Source organism: Mus caroli, chromosome 8 (assembly GCF_900094665.2).
Source record: "Mus caroli chromosome 8, CAROLI_EIJ_v1.1, whole genome shotgun sequence".
NCBI classification, from domain to species: domain Eukaryota; kingdom Metazoa; phylum Chordata; class Mammalia; order Rodentia; family Muridae; genus Mus; species Mus caroli.
In genome coordinates, this window is record NC_034577.1 from 71,038,152 (window position 1) to 71,059,848 (window position 21,697).

Genomic DNA, 21,697 nt, shown 5'->3' on the forward strand with positions numbered 1-21,697 from the left:
AACAAATCTGACTAACACCGTTCAAAGCTGTCAAGGTCAAGGGGTAAAGAGGCAGGCTGAGAAACTCACAGCCAGGAGAAGCTTAGAGAGGTGTGACAAGGAAGTAAAAGATGACGGTATGCCAGAGCAGAACCAGAACGAGGTCAGAAATGAGGGAAATCACAATACCCTCTCGAGCTGGGCTTCTCAGAACGCATCACCCAGGGCTGGAAAGATGGCTTAGTTAAGAACACTGGCTGCTTTCCCAGGGAACCCAGATTCGACTCCCAATACCAATATTTTGGGTCATAGCCATCTGTAACTCTGGTTCAGTGGGATCTGTGGCCACCATTAGCCTCTGTGGCCACCAGGCACTCACGTGGTTCACAGACAGGAAAAACATTCTTACCTATAAAATAAAAATAAATCTTTTTTAAAAAGACCATATTCTTAGTGGATCACGAATGGTGGCTAATGTACCAAACTAAGACAAGATATTAATAAAGGTTCACGTGTGTCAGTGGCGATTCTGAATGTGCTGAATTCTCTGCCCATCTTTCCTCTTAACCTGAAGCAGTGCTTTTACAATGACATCTATTAAATTTTAAAGCCCTGAAGAGCTGCTGGTGTGGGTCAGTGTTCACAGGCTAGAAACTGACAGCCATGATCGTGACCAGGGCAGCCAAAACTGTATCCACTCTAGGGGAAAGCTTATGTGTGCACAGCTTTCCCCTCTCCTCTACATCTTTTTGTTTCTAATAAGCTCATAAGCCCATCTTAGTGCCTGATGCCGTGCACATTCAGGGTGCTTCTGACCAACCCATCTCACTGAGCTACACACCAGTCTTCCACATAGAAATGTCCAGAAGCATGCCTTACCAATTATCACGGCATCTCGCCATCCAGTCAGTAATACACTAACTGCCACTGGACACTTCTGTAAGCATATAGAGGTCCCCAAATGTTTTCACAGCCTCTTTTTCCTCAGTAAAATGCCAATTTACCTCTAAGGAGAGTAAAGACAAACCACCAAAAATATCAGCAAATTATTCCACCAAATCAGAGTATTCTAGAAAATGGCCTGCACTCAATCATACAGCCAATGATCATTAGTTACTAAAGCAGACCCAGAAATGGAAACACTGACATCGTTGTCAGGAAAACTGCACATGGTGCTGTGAGTTAGAGGAAACACACAAGCCTGAGCCAGAGGTTAGCTGAACATGAGAACACTGTATGTCATGATGCTGTGACTTCTAGTCAAGTAGGCATAGGTCTCATCTGACCTGGCCAAAGGTCAGGCTGAGACACAGTGGAGACTTTTGTAATCTTCACAGTCCAGAGTCTTTGGTCATTGGTCTCTCTAATTTATACACCTTTCTGCTGCTAACAAATTTAGCTTTCAAGGCCCTTTCAACCCGGCACCCACTGATCTCTCCTTCCCACTTCCAGTTAGCCTCTCCTCTGTATGCCTCACGTGCATGAACTCTTCCTAGCATGTAAAAGCCAGTTTTTACGTTTGTAGTTATTTTTCTTTCTCTAGGCTGTGAGCATCTTGAAAGACAATTCCATCTCATTCATTGTCTCCCTGGGACTTGTCACAACATGTTCAAAACTTATTTGCTAAATAAAAAACAGAACTAAGCAAACATATAGACAAATAAAGATGTCAGATTGATTTCCAAGCTCATGAAATCCTTCAGCTAACTCAGAAGTCCCTCCCCTCCCCACCTTGCAAAACAAAACAAAATTTAAAATGCTCCTAAATTCTCTCTTGCTTCTTCTTCTTCTTCTTCTTCTTCTTCTTCCTGAAGAGTGCTGCTAATCCTCTGCTCTCCAACACCGAGAACAGAGGCAGTGTTAGAAACAGCTGGGGTTAGGAAGAGCTGCATTTGATTTAGAGTTCTGCCTGGATGAGGAGATGGGGCAGAAACCCTCCTACCTGGGCCTTGGCTCTGAGCTGTGCAGCAAAGGGCTCTGGGGTGAGCAAAGCCAGGAGAAGCTAGGTCCCAGGAAACTTTAGGAAGTGGCTGAAGCAGAAGCAAAGAGCTTTTTAATAGTGAGGAAGAGGCACAAACTCACCACTTATTTGCCAAGGAAACTGAACCTGCAGTTGGGGTCATAGGGCAGGCAGCAGTGCTGGGACTCTGACCAAGGTCTGTCTCATTCATCCATACACACTTAGTCCGATTTCCTATTTGCCCTGAGTGCAGTACATCCCCCCAGACTTCAGAGTTCCCCAGTGTTGTTAGACTGTGAATGTCAAACAACATTAGCAATAACGCCCAAGTGATGGGGAAATCAGAAGATAGAGCTGGACCAACTCCAGCCAGGGAAGTCTGCACCATCTCCCAAGGGTCCTTTAGTTATAAAACAGAGACAGCGTTACATTTGCTTTCTGCTTCAAAGCACTGCAATGAGAACCAACTAGTTTGTGCCGATTTTTTTTTTCCTTTGCAGGTGAAAAGCTCTTTGTAGGAGCTGTCATTGTTATTCCACATCTCTTTTCCGAATGATAAAAAAGTATGTTGTAGGGTTACAGAGATATACCTACGTGATGACACACAACCACCTTGCCAGTTCTAGGGGGATCTTATGCCCTCTTCTGGCATACATGGGCACTGCATGCATGTGATATCATATATATACATTCAGGCAAACACTCAATACATAAAAACAAATTTATTTTTAAAGTATACTAATGTTGTGGATTTGGTTTATTGCCTATAGTATGTTTATTGGGTTCCAAAATAGCACATCTACATGTAAGATGCGAGGGTCTCTGCCCCAAGTTGGCTATAATTGGTAAACAAAGTTGCCGGCAGCCAATGGTTGGGCAGGAAGACAGAGGAGGGTCTTTACATTTCCCAGGCAACAGAACCCAGGGAATAAGAAAGAGTTAGAATTGCCATGCTGGGAAATCAGAAGGATCAGGCAGGGGAGCTGCAGAAGACAGAGGAACAATCATATAAGGACCAGGGAAAAGTAGCCCCAAGGGCCCTCCCCAACTGGGTCTGAGAGAAAATATAGATTTTAGTAAGTAATAATTCAGGAGTATTAGAGGGGAGGTGTTAGCAGCATGGAAGTTTGGGAGTGGCCCAGCCATTGAGCTGCTTAGGGTATATTAAAAATAAGGCTTGCTTTCTTTCTCTCTTTCTTTCTTTCTTTCTTTCTTTCTTTCTTTCTTTCTTTCTTTCTTTCTTTCTTTCTCTCTCTCTCTCTCTCTCTCTCTCTTTCTTTCTTTCTNTTCTTTCTTTCTTTCTTTCTTTCTTTCTTTCTTTCTTTCTTTCTTTCTTTCTTTCTCTCTCTCTCTCTCTCTCTCTCTCTCTTTCTTTCTTTCTTTCTAGGCATATAAACTATTTATTAACAGCAAGGCCCCAGAGACTCATTTCTTCTTGGATACACCCACAGTACAGCCCCTGCCGTCTTGGTATGCTGACCATGGACACGAAGGTCCCAAAGTGGCACAGCTATAGGCTCAAATTTTCTTCAGCCGCTCCAGGTCTTCACACAGCTTGTTGTCTAGACTGTTGGCCAGAACCTGGCTGTACTTCTCATCCTCCCATCCTTCTGTTTGTTCAAGAACCAGTCTGGGTTCTTGTACTGTCATGGGTTCTGCGTGATGGGGATCACACACTCCACTTCATCCTCCATGAGTTCTCCAGCCCTCTTGGTGAGGTCAATGTCTGCTTTCCCCAATACCACATGAGCATATCTCCACCCCACGCCCTTAATGGCAGTGATGGAGAAGGCTATTTTCTGCTACCCACCGATGTTGGTGTTGAGTACTTGCAAAATGTGCTGGAACTTCTCAGGGACCTAATGACAAGGTGGCGGCAACCACGGCGGTGTGTAGGCCTCTTGTGGAAGAGTGTGCGTGTATTTCATTCAAGAATCCACAACATTGGGGTGGTAGCAAGAAGCACACAGGGAGTTAAGAGAGGATTAACTGCACTACCGTTAACGTACTATAGCAAGGAAATACAGCACAGCCTGTTACCTGTATCAATCTCTACATGCTCACAGCTGCCATCACAGCGGTCTTGTCCTCGGCAGCATCACTACAACAGTGGACGATGCTCTGCCAGGACACTGTGACTACAGTGACGTCATCGGGTGACCAGAGTTAATCAGCTCCATTGTAATCTTACATAACCAGCTCCTGGCAGGTCTTTGATCCAAACAGCAGTTTGTGTTTTCCCTTTGGCCTGAACATGACAAGTACTCAATAAATAGGAGTGAAGTTGATTCATTTTATGTCATTTATTAATTCGTATTTTTTGTGTATAAATTACCTACCCACATCAGGCATCAAGAATATCATCATTTGAGTAATTTAGACTTTCCTAATAAAGTGCATTCAAGCATGTATATTCATTTCTTGAGCAAGAATGGATAACCTTATGCCAAATCCTCTCAGTAGCCTCTCTAATACAGCAATCTGCCTCTAATAAAAAACTCTAGCTTGGACTTCTTGGGAAATCTCTCCTTCCCACACTTAACAAAGCTATGCATAGCACTGCAGGTCCTCAACTGACTGACTACTCAGGAGGTCAGTTAATGATCTGTTCCATCTGCTTGACGACCCTTGTTGTGGCATTTACGTCACCCCAATGTTCCCTAGCAACCGAGAAAGAATCCACCACACCCCCATTTCTTGATCCTATTCTGGAGATCTGGAACTCTGGGGGTAAAGCATTCTTTTATCTTTATTTCCTGTTAGTACTAAACTGGTAAAATCAAGAGCCGGTGGTATTTCTTAAGCTTTTCTGGCTGGAAATGGGTGGAAAAGAGTCTAATTGCTGGCTGCGATGAGGGAAAAGAGGAAAGAGGCATGTCTAAGCAGAATCTGCGAATGATCTGAGGTCTGCCCTCTACCTGGGATGCTGTGGCTGCCTCAGCACTGTAATATGTATTTATAGCCTCAGACCTGCCGCCCTTTGACTCTCTCTCCTTCCCTTCCTCCTCTGCTTCTAACCTAGACAACACCATCCCAAAAACCTTGCATTGCCTGGCTGGGGGATCAATGTGTTTCCGGCACATTTTAAACTCTGCTTCAGAAAAGTGTTCTGTGTCAAACGTCTGCTGTTGGAAATGCCAGAGCTTACGTGCCTTTGTGACTCATCGTGAAAGAGACAGTGCTTTGCTTCTATAGAGCGGAGTAGTCAAATTTGGTGGTGTACTCCTCGATGAGAAATTCAAGGTCACCCTCATCTATACAGGGGACTTTAAGGCTAGCTAGTTCTCAAAAACAAAAGGAGGAAGAGAGGCAGAAGCAGAAGCTGCAGACAATGATAAAGAAGAAAAAGAAGAAAAGTAGTAATTTCAAGGTAATATTAAAAATTCCACCTTTCCTTAGACACATTTCAAACACTGCAATTGGAGCAGTAGAATAAGTGGAGGGATCTTCATCACTTGAAGGCTTGAAGACCAGCCTTTCTCTTCAACTCCCTTGAGTTGTGCACCATCACACAGATGCTGGTCCTTGGAGGAGCCAGGAAGCCAAGGGCCTGTCATCGCATCCAAGCTTCAAACTATACATTTGTTCTACTGAGGTCCTTCTGTTTCTTGTCCCCATAGACACAAAGAAGCATTGCCCAGATGGTTCCCATTTGTCCCTTCAGCAATCAGTGTCAGTCAGGGAGGAAGAGGAAATGGAGTAGGAGTAATGTCCTGAGTTCCAAGGGTGGCCTTCAGACCACACAACACAGACAAGTCAAGTGAACAGAAAGAAGAGGTAAAAAAGGAAAGGAAAGGACATGGCTCCTAGGTATGGTGGGAGGCAGGGTTATTGTAGATATGTGGGAGAGCTTAGCCAGGGGCAGGCACATCTGGGGAATGGGGCAGGGGGACAGAGAGGAACCAAGTATGGCAGTCAGAAGAAGAGAGAGGGGGGCACAGAGACAGGAGGTAACCAAAATGTCGGGATTATATTGGAAAGAGCTTTTGGGGGAAGGGCAGCCAAGCCGTCAGCCTGGAAAGTTCAGGATAGAGAGAGGGGTAAGGCAGCCATATTCTGAAATAGGTAGGGACACTTAGGGACAACGGGAGAACCTGAAGGTCAGATCTGCTTTGATATGTTAAATAGTCACCTCAGCTGCTTGTCCCAAGTTAGACACTTAACAAAGAGTTCTGGGGCTAGATTATGACGTGTGACTTGTATTGTGGTCCTAGGGCACCAGAGGAAGAGGATTCATCTTTCCATGTAAGCCACAAATTGAGCACTATGCCAAAATCTAACCAGCAAAATGGGGGCAGGAAACAGCACAGTGGGAAGGGCACTTGCCTGATGGCCAGAGTGTGATCCCTGGGGCCCACATAGAAGGAGAGAAGAGACTTCAACAAGTTGTCCTCTGACTTTCACATGTGCACTCTGACATACAGGTGACCTTTCCCAAAATAAATACATGTAATTCCAAACAAACAAACAAACAAACAAACAAACAATATCTCCTCACCACCAGCAATGGGCAAAGAGATATCTTGTTGGTGGTGGTGTTCTTGTATCAGTCAGGGACATAGCAGTCCTCTGTTCATCCTAGCTTGATGCCTGCCTTGATGGCCAAAACTGTCTTATGCCTAGGACTCAATCAAATCAAATTAAACCAAATCAAATCCATGCAGCCCAGGGCAGAAGGAGGAAGACAGAGACCTATGGACCTGCATGCCACCCACAGCCCTGCTCTTCAGCACACAGCATAGGTGGCCCATAGATACCTGCATGCTGCCACCAGCATGGAAGGGAAGTATCACCCAGGGCCCACCAGCTGTGTGTCCAGCTTGCAGTAGGAGAGACACCACAGTGTGTATGTGTGCCGGTCAGATGAGAGAGAAAGAGAAATGGAGCAGCTTGATCATTATGGAGATGGAACTGGAGACTGGAGGGTGGAGAGGAGCAGTCTGCTGTGAGTGGCCAGTCCTGTCACCTGAGGGCCATGTCTCAGTCCATGCCTATGCAGTGGCAGGGGTTAGTGTCGACATGTATGGTGCATATTACCACTAGAGAACATGAGGATGTTGCTGGTTGGGGAGGTAGCCGGGAATCCCATGGATGTCCAGGGAATGTGCAGAACTGGCCCTTCTCCTCACAGGCTGCAGTGCTCTGGAGAGATGGCCCTGTGCCTCACCCAGGCAGCACAATGTGACTATTCCTAGTGGCAGGGTGTGGGTGAGCCAGCCCCAAGGGTGTGAGTGTGGAACAGCTGACCCTGACACTTGACTGCTGGGAAGGGGGTGGCACTGTGTTCAGAGGTGATACCCCATACTGCCCCTTGCCACCTCCAGCAGTCAGTAAAGCTGTCTACTGGGTCATGGGTTCAGGAGAGCTAGCTCTGCTCCTCACCAGCTGCACCTCCCAGGAGAGCAGATCCTCGCCTTGCCTGTTCAGCACAGCAGAGCTGACCCTCGGGAGAGGGGCACAGGTGAGCCAGCTCTGAGGACGAGAGCTCAAGCAACTCACCTGCCATCTGCCATGAGGTGGTGTGAGGGTGGGTGTGATGCCCCCCTGCCCTTGTCCCTCGCCATTTGCAGCAGTTGGGAGAGCTGGCTCTGGGGTCATCAGAGCGGGAGAACTATTCCTGTCCCTCGCCAGCCACAGCACTCCAGAGAGTGGGCCCTGCACTTTGCCTGGCTGACACAGTAGAGCTGACCCTGATTAAGGGGGAGTAGGTAAGCCAACCCCGAGAACAGAGGAGGGAGAGCTGTCCCTGCTACTCATCTGCTGTGAGGTGGTGTGGCTGTGGGGTGAGGCCATCCCCGCCGCCTCCTGCCCTTCACCACCTGCTGTAGTTGGAAGAACTGGCACTGGGGCCCTGGGAACTGGTGAGCTGTCCCTGTCCCTTGCTGGCTGTAGCACTCAGGAGAACCAGCCCTGCGCCTCTCCTAAGGAGTACAACCATCTTAGTCAGACAGGGATAGTTTATTGAGAATTCACCCATGACTGATTGATCAGGGCCACAAACCAGACTAGGGAGCTGACTTCAACCCTGAACCAGGATCCTACATAGCTTTTAAACTTGAAATACACAAATATCTGTGCCAAGTTATTTCACCAATCAGGATTTAGGGATAGGGAACATCCTTAGGAATATGTCTTTGTGGTTCACTTACCCTGTTCTCATTAGTTGGGGTATTCCACTGTGGTGGGGTGACTTGCCCTGTCTAACCTTTATGTCCCAATTTGCCAACTGGGGTCTCAGTTACCCATGTACATGTCTCTTTCTGCCAAGTAGGATGTCAATTCCCAAGGAGGTCTTAGGAACTTAAAACTTTATTTGACCCCTACTCAAAATTGAAGTCTTATTCCAAATAGCTTCTTATATTGGTACAGGTGTCTCTCTTATGTTGGGGTCCATCCCAGGGGCAGCTTATAAAGGCAAAGACCAAAAAAGCTCATGCATAGATGCAGGAAGTGCGGCTGGGCAGGTGGTTCAGATCCAAGCTTATTGCAGCTAACTGTACAAAGCAGTTCTAACAGATCTCTATTGTGATTGGTTTCCAAGAACATCAACACATAGACCAGAACATAATATGCAATCAACTTGCATGAGAAAGTTTCCTAGTAACAGTAATATCATTTCATAATGGCTGTCTAGACAGGCAGCACTTACCCAGGCCTTAGCACTCAGATACCACCCAGGCCCAGATCCAAGGCTCTGAGTTAGTTGCCCACCCCTCTCCCAAACCTTTATCATCTGTGAATGGTTGGGACATGTGAAAGGGCCAGTTCTGCTGTTCCAAAGCTGCAGGATCTCCATGACACAGGACAACAACAGGATAACTGGGAGGAGCTAGGGTGAGGATCCAATATTGATGGTGTCACAGAAGCCAGAGAGACATGAACCAGACCAATGACTCATTGCAATGAACATTTGCAAATAAAGATGTGTGAATAGAGGGGTATACAGTAGAAAACACTGCACAGCACACTACAGTTTCCACTAAAAGATGTTTCCTGTGCTTTGGTTTATTGTTGTTGTTGTTGTTATGGTGGTGGTGGTGGTGGTAGTGGGGTGTGTGTGTGTGTGTGTGTGTTTTGGGGGGAGGTTGCAAGGACAAAGGGCAGATATAAAGGGACAGGGAGTTAAGTAGGACTGGGGTACGTGATGTGAAACTCACAAAAAAAAAATCAAAAGTTTTTTTTTAAAGACCCTTAATGCTCCACTGGGTGGTGGCATACACCTTTAATCCCGGTATTCAGGAGGCAGAGGCAGGCAGATCTCTAAGTTTAAGGTCAGCCTGGTCTACAGAGAAAGTTCCAGGACAGCCAGAGTTACTTGGAGAAACCCTGTCTTGCAAACCCAAAAAGAAAGAAAGAACAAAAAGGCAATGCTCCAAAATCCAGAGCGTTCTGGGTGCTGAAATGATTCATAAGGGAATTTCACATCATAAAGCCTCGCTTCACACTCAAGATTGCTGACCATATCCTGTAAATTAGCTTCGGGTTATGTATATTAGGAACGTGGGAAATGCTAATGGATTGCATGTTTAGTCTCGGGCTCCTTCATCCACATGTCTCATGGTGGCTCTATAAATATTTCATAATCTGCAGAAAGGTGAAGTTGTAAATGCTCTATCTCCAAGTGCTTCAGAGGAGGAAACTCATTCTCCACGTGTTTATTTTGCATTTAAACACACAAACACATTCACACACACACACATGCATGTACACACACACACTCACACACACATGCATGCACACACACACTCACACACATGCATGCACACACACACTCACATATACTCACACACACACTCACACACACATGCATGCACACACACTCACACACAGTCACACACATATGCATGCACACACACACACACACACACACACACACACACACACCCTATGCCCGAGAAGCTTGGCTGCCCTGTGTGTGTTACCTGAGCACACAGCCAAGGGGAAGTCAGGACTCAGAACACTGATGAGAATATGGCTGACTCCAGCCTGCCCTGGAGGAGCAGGACTGAACTCAGAGAGAACCAATAAGCCTGGCTGTCCTCAGGTTTCAACAAAATAAAGAACTGTCTTAAATCCGAGCACTGGCTAAAATTAAACCTTGCTAAGACTACTGTACTCTTCCCCTACAAATGGATCTAGGGGTACTCTAGGGACATTTGGAGGACAGTTTCCCCTGCATAAAATCAACCAAGTAGAATTAGATACTAAATTGAGCATGAACTTGTCAGAGCTCTGACTGACACAGAAATGATTCTGTCTTGAACCCTGATACTCGTTCAATGTGCCTGTCCCAGAGCTCTGAATTTACTCAAATAGCTGGGGCTGTTTACAAACCTGTGACACTCCCCAAATGTCTATCCATTCTTCCTAGTGCGACCCTTTCTTTGGAGATCAGTGTCTCTTATTCATTTCATTGTCCCTGTAAATCTTCTGGGAAATAATTTTCTGGAAGCTTGAGGTTATATCGCCTCTCCCCAGAGGATGCTAGAATCAACTCCATAAGAAGGCTCTAATACCATAGAACTAGTTCCCACCCAGCTATCATGTGACCCCATTAATGCCACCATTCCTGACTGCCAAGGATTGTTTAAGTGTCTCAACGCACATTCCAGCACAGATTTTGGTCATATAAACTTAGTGCCTTCAAAATGTCTCAAAAAAAAAAAAAGAAAAAGAAAGAAAGGAAGGAAGAAAGGAAGGAAGGAAGGAAGGAAGGAAGGAAGGAAGGAAGGAAGGAAGGAAGGAAGGAAGGAAGGAAAATGTGACCGCCAGTATACAAAATGCCTTTGCCCTGGGCTCCCAAAGGGTTACAGGCTATCAGAGGAATCTGCTGAGCAGGTGATGCCATGCAGCAGGGAGCCTGTGCAGGCACCCGTTTTCAGTTTCCCAATTTTAGTATCCACCTGATAGAGTACTGTGCCTTCTCCGAAAAGAAAAGATTTCTGTGCATCCAAAATCAGACCAAAGTAAGACCGCTGTGGTTGGCGGGAGCTCCCAGGCTTGGGGCATGCGGGAACTCAAACAGGTAAGTCATGATTTTATCTGTGTATTTATGGCCACTGTTAGTGGCAAGAAACACTTCCTGTACTTCCTTCCTCTGACTCAGAAGCAATGGCCACTCCCCATCTTTGACTATATACTTCTCGAGATTTCCATTTGTCTTTTCCTAAAGGGATCCTTTGTAAGGGACCCAGTGCACTGTGTGTCTCATACCCTGGAGCATACTCCAGGAGGATACGAAGAGGTCCCCATCTTTAAATCCTGGGGTATATCTGGGACAATTAGTCAATAAAAACATCTACTAGGCAGGTCACCAGGTAGGTCTCTGGAAGACTGAAGAGTGTGTTCAGAGTGTAAAACTGTTCTGTGACGTCTCCTAGGATAAACTCATTTGGATATTGCTCTATAGTTTCTGGTCCTCTTATGAAGTTAAATCCATGTGCACAAAACAAGAGGTCTCCATAGGCATCAACTTTCAAAAGATTTCCATAGAATGTGTCAAAGACAAGCCCTCTGGTAAAGAATATGCAATCACATGCAAACCTGGGCAGCTCCTGAGAGAGCCAATGGAAACTAACCTCTCCACAGTAAGCTCAAAGACAAGAGATTCATATTCCAGAGTCTTGTATACCTCAAGGGTACAATCTATACCAAAATCCATACACTTTAGTGTTTCCATGGTGAACTTTGGTTCACCTGGTGAACCTGGTGATAAGCTTTTTCACATTATCGGGCACATCCACTGCATTCCGTAAGCGATCACCCCAGGAGGATGTCATTTCTTTGTATGATGAATTCGGCTCCACTGCACAGCAGCACAGCCAGATGTGTTTCTTTGAGACAGGGATTCTCTACATAGCCCTCACTATGTAGACCAGGCTGTCCAGGAACTCACAGAGATCTATTTGCTGGTCTCCAAGCGCTGGGATTGAAGGCATGCGCCACCACCCCTGACCTTAATAAAATTTTAAATAAGAGTCCTCCACTAGAATCATGTTAATTCAACATCTTGTGACTCAGGACTCACTCCAACTGAGGAAGATCAGAAGGACTCCCCTCTTCTTGTGGCAAGAAGTGAAGGACTATTCAAGCATTGTTAACTGCTGTCAAGGACTGTTCAATACTGCTAGAAATACCAATACTGAGTTACATTTTCCTCATTGCTCTCTGTGAATGATTGGAATTGTCAAGTGCTTGCTGTTTGATGGGCCCTTCCCTTGTACCCGGCAGCCCCATGCTGGGGCCTGTCAGTCAGGCAGTGCCATTACTATCAACTGGCTGGAATACCCTCATGGCACCAGGGCTGTTTTGGTTATTTTACAAGCACTCTGAGAACACCCTGGCAGCCTCAGAAGTCGTGTTCCAGCCATGACTAACCACTCCAGACAGCCTGGCAGCCTTGGGAGAGTAGAACAATTTATAAGTCAAGCTCCAGTGAACTTTAAATGACCTCACTCCTCCTACAACTACTCTTACTCAAGCCAGAGGGGAGCCCTTCCCCATAGGCCAGAAGAAAGCCTGTGATTGGTGTGAGCGCTGTGATTAGCGCAGACACAGTTCCATCTTTGCATAAAGGGCTGTGCTATGATTGATATAAATATGTTTGCCACACCTGTTCCTGTCTATGTAACTAAACTGCTCACTTTTAGAACGTATTTATATAATACTTTCCCTAAACTTTTGTGAAATTCATATGTGCAGACAATGGATTTCATTTGTAGTCACACTGCACGCATCCCCTAACCCCTCCCAGACCCACCCTCTCCCAACTGTGTGCTATCTTTCTCTCTCTCTCTCTCTCTCTCTCTCTCTCTCTCTCTCTCTCTCTCTCTCTTTCGTTCTAGCCCACTGATTCCAGTTTGTGCTGCCCAAATACTCATGGACATGGGGCCATTCTCTGGAGCATAGCTGACCTACCAGGGGCCACACCCTTAAGGAAAACTGACTCTCCTGCTACCAGAAGCCACCGACTCACAGAAGTGCCTCAGCTGGGGTGAAGGCTTGTGATCCCCTCCACCCACCATCATGAATATTGGCTGACTTGGGCTTGGGCAGGTCTTGTATAGGCACCCACATCAGCTGTGAGCTCATGAGTGCTGAGATCCTGATCTGTCCAGAAGACAGTGTTTTTGTCAAGTCCTCCATGACCTCTGTCTGGCTCTTACAGTCTTTCTGCCTCTTTTCCTTGATTGTCCATGAACCTTGGGGGAACCAACTATGATACAGATGTTCCTCATGTGGCTGTCATTTCATCCTTTGAATCATCTGAGAGATACTTTCTTGTGCTATCCCCTGGGATAACAATATCAGGCCCAAGAACTGGCTGTCTTTTCCTGGTTTTGCCTTGATTTTTATTGTAAGTACAGCAGGGTGATTTGGTAACAGAAAAGAGGAGACAGAAAAGTGTCGGCAGTGGACATAGTAGCAGCAAAACCTGGGAGGTGATGGTGGGACCTCTGTCGGAAGCGGCAGTGCAGCAAACAGACTTCTTTGTGACAGAGAGTAGCTGGAGTCAGAGACAGTGGAAGTAGAGGCAGCAGAGCCAGTGAAGGATGATGAACATATAGAAGCCACCAAAGCAGGGACTTGGGGCTAGAGGAGTTCTGGACAGCTGCCAAACCCAAAAGCTGAGATCTCAATACCAAAGATCCAAAAGAGCCTTAACACTAAGAGCTATGGCACTAGCTATTGTTAGAAGATGAGGACCCAGTACTCAATACTTTCAAGCTGTATACTTGGCTGACACTGATTGCTGCGGAAGCAAGGTGAAGCACCACAGTAGTTGCCAAATGCCAGGTCACTGGTAATTAAAGCCAAGAACAGTAAGCCTCCAACCTGAGATACTTGAGTGATGTTTCTGGCTTGGAGAGCCTCCAGTTCTCAAGCCGTGGGATTATAAGCCCCTGAGTCTGTCACTCGATGACAGTACTAAAAGGTTTACTCTTCATCTACGGATAAATTTTCACTGAGTAGAGCAGTTGTTAACCCAGGCAGAAACTGAACCACTTTAACCCAGAATCAGATCTAATGGGCATCTGGGTTTCCTTCTTAGCAATCAGCCCCAGTTGCTCAACTAGATTCTGACTGGACACAAGGACTTCAGTACAAGCCTGGACCACCAGGACAACTAACCATGCTGACTCGTTGATGGTAAATAACTAATCAGTCATCAGTGCTGACTGCCAACAGATTTTAAACTTTAAGAAAAGCCTGGGTCAGTGAGATGGCTCGGTGGGTAAGGGTGCTTGCTGTCAAGACCCATGACTTGAACTTGATCCCAGAACCCACATGGTGGAAGGAAGGAGAGAGTTTACTACTCTCACAATTTGTCTTCTGACCCCTGTGTACCCTGGCACACACACACTGCTCCACACACTAAATGGATGGATGGATGGATGGATGGATGATATATGATAAAAAAGCTTAATGTATGGAAAGGTGATGCTTAGTGGTTAAAAGTGCTGGTGCTCATGTAGAGAACCCGTGTTAGACTCCCAGCACCCACAGAGCAGCGCAAAGATGACCTCTGTGGACACTAGGCATGCGCATGGTGCACATACATACATACAGGCAAGACACTCATTCCCCCCAAAATAAAAATAAAATACAGGAAACTAAAACAAGACTTCAAAAAACCTTTAAAGCCAGGAGCTGGTAGCACACTCCTTTAATCCTGTAATTTAGGAGGCAGAGGCAGGCAGATCTCTGAGTTTGAGGACAGCCTGGTCTACAGAGTGAGTTCCAGGACAGCCAGGGCTACACAGAAAAGCCCTATCTCAAAACAAACAAGTAAACAAATAAATAAAAATGTTTAAAACACTTTTAACAAAGAAAAGCTTAATATCCTAGAAGAATCTCCAATGATCAATTAGGACTAAGTTCAGAAAGCACCCTGGGAAATGTCTGCTGACTCGGAGTGGGGGTGCCATGTATTCTGTGTTCCTTGAAGAAGCAGGAAGCACATGCCTGGGAATGTTCCTGTTTCAGTTGCCAAGATAAACAGCCCCAGAGAGTTTCATTTTGCTACCCAGACTGCATAGGCAGGGAATCTGGGTGGGATCTCCTTCTTATAAGCTAGCGCCTCCTTTGGTTTCTTTGGCCACATACTTTCTTTTTGTACTGAAGGCTGCCTCTCCATTTTACTAATTTATTCATTCATTCATTCGTTTGTTTGTTTTTAAGACTGAGTCTCACCACATAGCTCTAACTGGTCTGGAACTTTCTATGTAGATCAGGAAGGCTACAAACTCACAGAGATCTGCCTTCCACTATTTCGCAAAGTTCTGGGATTAAAGAACTACCATGTTGGGCTTCTTTAAACACAGCCTACCACTCCCCCACCCCACCAGACTGAACTCGATTCTCATTGATTTTGTCGTTGTTAACAAGAACATAGGAAATTCCTCTTAGGGAACTTTCTGGAAGCTGGCCACACAACCCCTAACTCAAATGCTTGTTAGAGAACCCATGAAGCTCTGTAGAGCTTCCTTTGGAAATGAATCTGTTCCAGAGTGGATGGGGGGCCCACAGTCCTTCCCCCTCACACAGTGGGGTTAGCACAGCTTCATGTAAAAGCTACATATGTCTGTCTCAGGGGGCAGTCATGTTCTCTAGCATCCTCAACTCGCACTATAAGATTTGAAACTCTTGTTGCTATTATAACATTCATGGAAAAATAATGGAAGTGTTTACTAAAATTCTCTTAAACAACAGATGAAGCTCCTCACCCCAAGACTTGGAGGAAAATACTTCGAGTCACAAAGTGGTCATGCCATGACATCCAACTCAGGTGCTGAGGTCACACCCTGCCACTTCCAGCCAGGGTCAGACTGAGCCTGAGACCTGGACTCCGTGCACACACGCCCCATGCTGGCCCAGTGCACTCCCAAGCAGTCAGGACCTTACTACCACTATCTGAGACTCCTGTCTGGCCTCCTCTGCCTCCCCTTGGCAAACTGGCATTGCTTTGATAACTCAGTCTTGTGAGTTCTCCCTTCCTCTCCCTTCTCTCTGAATGTTTCCTAAATCAAGACATAATCCTTGTAGTTTGACAGCAGCATGGTGTCTGGTGTGTGTGAGTTCTGGGTTAGAGACTCAGCTCTCATCTCCTGACAAGCAAGATAATGAAGTCCTGCATCAGTCTTCCATTAGTAAGTATGGGAAATTCTGGCACACTCCTCATATGACATCTGTGACTACTAGATGAAAGGTGCCTAGACATCAAATAACACCACCCTCAGCACTGACTAAATGCTCTACTGCTTTTCTGAAGTGAATTCTATTTCTATGGATCATTAGTCCAATAGACTTAAAGGTGATCTGCATAAGATATAGTAGAACCTCAGATAAGCTCATGTCAGGGTAAGGCTTTTGGGGATAAAACGAGAGCTTTCTTTCCTGTCAGCACATGCCTGGGGACATGACTGGACCTGCCTCATGGTGGCTCTGTGGCATCCTGACTTACTCTGAAGTACAGTTTGAAGTACCAAGAAGACGTAGCCATGCTGTGCCTATGCCTCCATTGTCATTCTACATTCTGAGCTGCAATCTTGTTGATGACAAACACTTCTCTCCTTGAGCCCTTCACTCCTAGCCGATGTCTCATCCAGGAATGGTTCAGTTTGGTCTTGAGTTACTCTTGTTTCTCAGATTTTTTTTCATTGTACAGTTCCCTCCCCAGCTAGAAGGCATTATGTCCTGAATCTGTCATCAGTGTCACTGACATGAGGAATCATAGCTTTAGCATCTGCTACAGGACATAGGACCAGATGAGGACAAAACAGACAGCAGCAGAAGTGTTTGTACAGTACCCAAAGACCACACTCTCACCTCTCCATAGTATCAGAATTCAGAAAACGACTCATTTCTTCAGCTTTTACTCAGTGTTAATTAGTTGTAAGGTATACCTGGAGACACACAACATAGCTTTAACATCCAAAGAAATGTAACTAACATTAAAATATGTGTGTGGCACATGGTGGGGCATATACACATGTATGCATAAGCGTGCAGAGTCCGGAAGTTGACATTGGATCTATTCTGTGACAGCTTTCCACCTTCCCTGTGAGGCAAGGTCTCTCAATGACCCAGAAGCTCATTGATAAGCCAGGCTGACCAGAAGAGCCCAGGATGCTATTTCTACCTTGCAGCATTGGGGTCACCCTGCTGCAGCCACACCTGGTTCTTCACATGTGTGCTGGGAATGCGAACTCACACTCTTGTGAGTATTCAGCAGGCACTGTCCCAACTGAGCCATCTGCCTGCAACAAAAAACTTTCAAAATGAATTCTATGATTGATGGATGAACTAATACCCACCTCTACCCACGAGCCACCAGGAATGTCAGTCCTGGTCTCTGTAATGAGATAAGCCCTCTTCAGCTGTTCTTCATTTAATAAATGTGCTGCTCTGAGAAATGCTTCAAAGCTGCAAGTCATGGGTCAGTTGGAAGTACTCAAGGCCTCTAAGAAGGATCTGTACCTCCTCCTTCAGGATTCTGCATTGCAGAGAGGATAACAAAGCAGGATGTTTGAAAGGGATACGATGAAGACTTTTTAGTCACGGAGAAGAAACCCAAGCAGAGCAGGGCATGGTGATGCTTGCCTGTAATCCCAGCAGGCTGTAGTGGGAAGATCTTGAGTTCAAGTTCAGCCTGGGCTACACCATGACACCTACCTCAAAAAGTGAAAAAAAAAAAAGTCACCTAGTATTTAGTAAATCTGTGACCTTTGATAATAAGAAATGGAGTCTCTGACAACAGAAAGGAAATATAATCATAAATAAATTCACGAGTGAAGAAATGTACCTGTGCCACGAATTTCTTATATCCTAGTTTTTTATGCCTAAGGCCAAACATGGAAAGGCAACTTCAACAAACCTCCTTCATCATAAGACTGTGTATTTTGTTGAAGGCTAGACAGAACTAAATGAGGTAACAAGGCTCCAGTGCGAGGCTGTCGATTTGTCTGGGTAGGAATCAAACTGTGTTCGCTTCTGAATTCTGTAGAAGAAACAAACATGTCCCCTGTCACCCTTGTCTTTATTGCCTCTGTTGTTTCTGAGACTTCTAAAATAAGACCTGAGGCACGTACTTAAATCAGAAGTGACCCCCTGTCCCTCAGCGTCAGTCTGTGCGTTTGGCTCCCAGTGATATGCATGTGTGAATGTCTGAGGCAGAGTATCAGGAATAAAGATTCCTGAGCAGTACTTTGTCCAAGAGTCTGTTTCCGTTGTCTGAGGTAGGACAGAGGATCTGTGATCGCAAACACAATGAGATCTAGATATCATTACTAATAGGTAATATGTCGTTTCTGAGTTCTGTTTTAGAGTCTGGTTATACGTAATTAATTGTATATTGAGCTCCTCAAGACAAAGTTAGAAGACCTTCAGGGTTTGGTTTGGTTTGGTTTCATTTTACCAGACTCGGGGGACTTGGGTGGTGATACAGAAAAGCTTGGGTAGTGCAGCTGAGGCATTGGTATCTCATTTCTGTCTGGGCATTGGGTAAACTAACATTAAACCAGCATTCACACCGGTCTCCATTGTGAGCTAAGTCAGAACTAGTCTTACAGAGAGCTGGGTATGGGGATCGGTGAAGCCCAGAGGCAGAGATGCACAGAAGTTCTTTGGGAGGAACTGAGGGTTCATGAAGAAAAACAATGAAAGCAGTGTCCTAATGCAACGTTCTGAAGAAGCATCAAAAAACCAATCATCCCACTTGGAAATAAAAACTGAAGCATAGTGGGGCTGAGAAGGTGGCTCGGGAGACAGAGTGCCTACTGCATAGTCAGGAGCTGCAGGGTTAAGATCCTCACCATCTGTGCAAAAAGCCGGGTGTGGCAGCATGCAATCCCGGGGCTGGGAAGCAGAGACCTGAGGATCTGACCAGGGTTAAACAGGTCAGCAGCCATTTTAGCCAGTGGAAGCTCCAGGTCCAATGAGAGATCGTACCCACGCAGGAAGGTAGAAAGCAGTGGGGAAGGGATCTGGCATTGACCTCTGGCATCCATATGCTCCATCATAAATGCACACACACACACACACACACTCTCTCTCTCTCTCTCTCATATACTAGATAAATAAGTAAACACATAAACTAACTAACTTAATTAAATAAAGGTTAAAAAATGGAGCCTGTTATTGTTCTGGCATCTGTTCAAGTTAGGGTCATCAGTCTGGAGTGACACTGCTAATAAAGCCAACAAGAAAAGAATGGGGGTGGACCGGGTCCTTTTTAGAAGAGTCCAGGAGAAAAGTATGCAATGAGACAAAAGACCAAATATATATATATTAGAAAAATGGAAGACCCAGATTTTTTTTAAGCTGTGTCACTTCTAAAGGATGTCGAGAAAAAAAATCTTACATTTTTAGCAGAGTAACTTTCAATCCACATTTTCATTGCATATAAAGAATAGAATAGAAGTACTGGGGTTAGGGAGATGGTTGAGAAGCTGAGGCCCCTGGCTATTTTTCCAGAGGACTTGGGTTCAATTCCATGCAGCAGCTCACACCATATGCAACTCCAGTCCCAGGGAACCTAAGCACCTTCTCCTGGCCTCCACTGTTCCTGGATTCATGTGGTGCATAGACATAAACTCATACAAAACACTCACACACATAACCTATTTAAAATGTAAGACTAGAAATTCTGATCTCGATGAGTAGGTCTCAAGCATCTCCCCTCATTCTGTGTGCCTGAGTGTTTTCTAGGCCATGAAGGAATCATTCGAGAAAGGAGACTTCAGATATCCCAGGCATAGTTCTATTGAAACTTTGTCCCTTCTGGGTCCTCCAGAAGGAGATGGCTGTCAACATGGAGTTTACAATTCTAGACACACCCTGAAGGTATGCATGGTGCTCAGGGAACAGTGCAGCATTTAGCAGGGCCTCCAGAATAGATGGCACACGACAAGGACAACAAAAGGACCCAATATTCTACTGTGACCATTTATCAGGCTCACTTGGAACCTACAGAGAAACATCTTGACAATGATGGTTGTTCCATGGCCCTTACTGTTACTTTAAACCCTGAGGGACAGTGGTTAGAATCACTGCTTGTAGGATGAAAACATTGGGGTGAACCAGGCCATGACTAATGGCATTAGGAAATAGTCTGAGGAAACGCTATGGAAAGCCAAGCGTTATACAGAGCCAAGTCTGAAAGCACAGTAAGTCAGCATCTACCTCATTGCCTTCCCCTTCTGATAACTGGGATGGAGATATGGTGGAGAAGCATGGCTTCCTTACTCATGCTAAAGCTCAGATATCCCACCATACCCAGACCATTACTTTATAAATTCTAAGAGCACATCAGGAGTCCAATACATTTCTAGGCTTCCTAGTCCCCCTTTCTATTTGCACATTTCCATTTGTTTCTAGTCAATGTCTCAGCATCTAATTGTAAACATTCATCAGGAGAAGGTAGTCACCATCTGGAGCCTCGGACCCTGGAAGAGTTTAGAATGTACCAGGGAAGACAAGAAATAAGAGAAAAGCAATATGGAATTTATAATCCACTGATGTCTCCAGGTGGTTAGCAAATGTGTTATTCTGACTCCAGAGGAATTATAGATCAAAGTGAAGTGAACTGCTGTGCACTCCAATTTCTTGAACAAGATGTGACTTGAAACTCTTAAAAGGGAGGAAGATTTAGCTGGTTCGGGAGGCTGGGAGGAGCAATCAGCTTAGAAGCTAGGTTATAGAGTAAGCAGATGATTAGAAATGGGCCAGCCTCTGACCTCCCTCTTCTTCCTTCCCTTCATCCCAAATTCAGAATTGTTGATATGACAGAAAATAATGGAAATAACTGGAAAAAATTTTGGGGTGAGAGCAAATGCTTTTTTCTCAATGAACAAGGAGGGGGAAAGCTCCCCTCCTCTGTTTCATACTGGGATGTTCTTATAAAGCTGGGCTGTTCTGAATGAGCAATGCCATTCTGCTTTGACCTGAAAAGACGTGGAAAACACTAACTCTAAACTCAGAGCAGATACTGAATCCCACACAAGCTCTGGAGCTGTGTGACCTTCCACTGAGAGCAGCAGAAAACACAACTCAAAATGGCATCGACAATAAACAACAAACATTATCTCATGTAATGAGAAATTTAGGGTCTAGGGAGATGGCTCAGTAGATTGTAAACCAACTATGAGTTTGGATTTCTAGGACCCACAGAAAAGCCCTGGGCAGGACAGCACTGCAATCCCAGGGCTCTGGATAAGACAGAGAATTTCTGGGGCTGGCTAGCTATACTAGCTAAAGTCAAGGCTCGGTAAAAGATTATTTTGCCTCAGTAAATAAAGTGGAGATCAATCAAGGCAGTGTCAGTCTTGGACTTCAACAGACACCAGCACACATATGTGCTCACACATATGTAACACATGTACACTCACATGGACAAGCCAAAAGAGGGGGAGGGGATAAAATGTCGAGGTTGGAAATATTCTCTTCAATGAAGCATGTGACTCAGGGTTTCGAGAGGGCTATAGCAGTTCCTGATGTCATGGCAAAGGGGCCGGGTAAAAATATTCCTTCTCCTGCTGCATGTCTCCCTTTGAGAGACAAGTCGAAAGAGGAGACTGGGAGCCACTAGCCTGTGGAAGGGGAATAGGAAAGGGAGAAGATGCTCAAGGCAGGAAGCTGTTATTATCTGGCCACAAATTCTTAGATATCTTTGGGTGGCATGCAAGCAAAGTGCCAATAAACAGGCTTCTGAAGTGAGAGATATCAAGGCTCCTGCCAAGAACCATACCAGTGTCATTT

The 21,697-nt window shown here is 45.4% G+C and overlaps 1 non-coding gene and 2 pseudogenes across 1 annotated transcript; 1 reads left to right on the forward strand and 2 right to left on the reverse strand.

Moving 5' to 3' along the window:
• Positions 1 to 3,364: 3,364 nt before the first annotated feature.
• On the reverse strand, positions 3,365 to 7,537 carry LOC110300860 (annotated as a pseudogene).
• LOC115031802 lies at positions 6,435 to 6,571 on the forward strand. Its single transcript, XR_003837464.1, has one exon. It is a non-coding gene; the product is annotated as a small nucleolar RNA SNORA48 (small nucleolar RNA).
• A 155-nt stretch (positions 7,538 to 7,692) lies between the features above and the next one.
• Positions 7,693 to 11,718, reverse strand: LOC110300861 (annotated as a pseudogene).
• Positions 11,719 to 21,697: the final 9,979 nt, after the last annotated feature.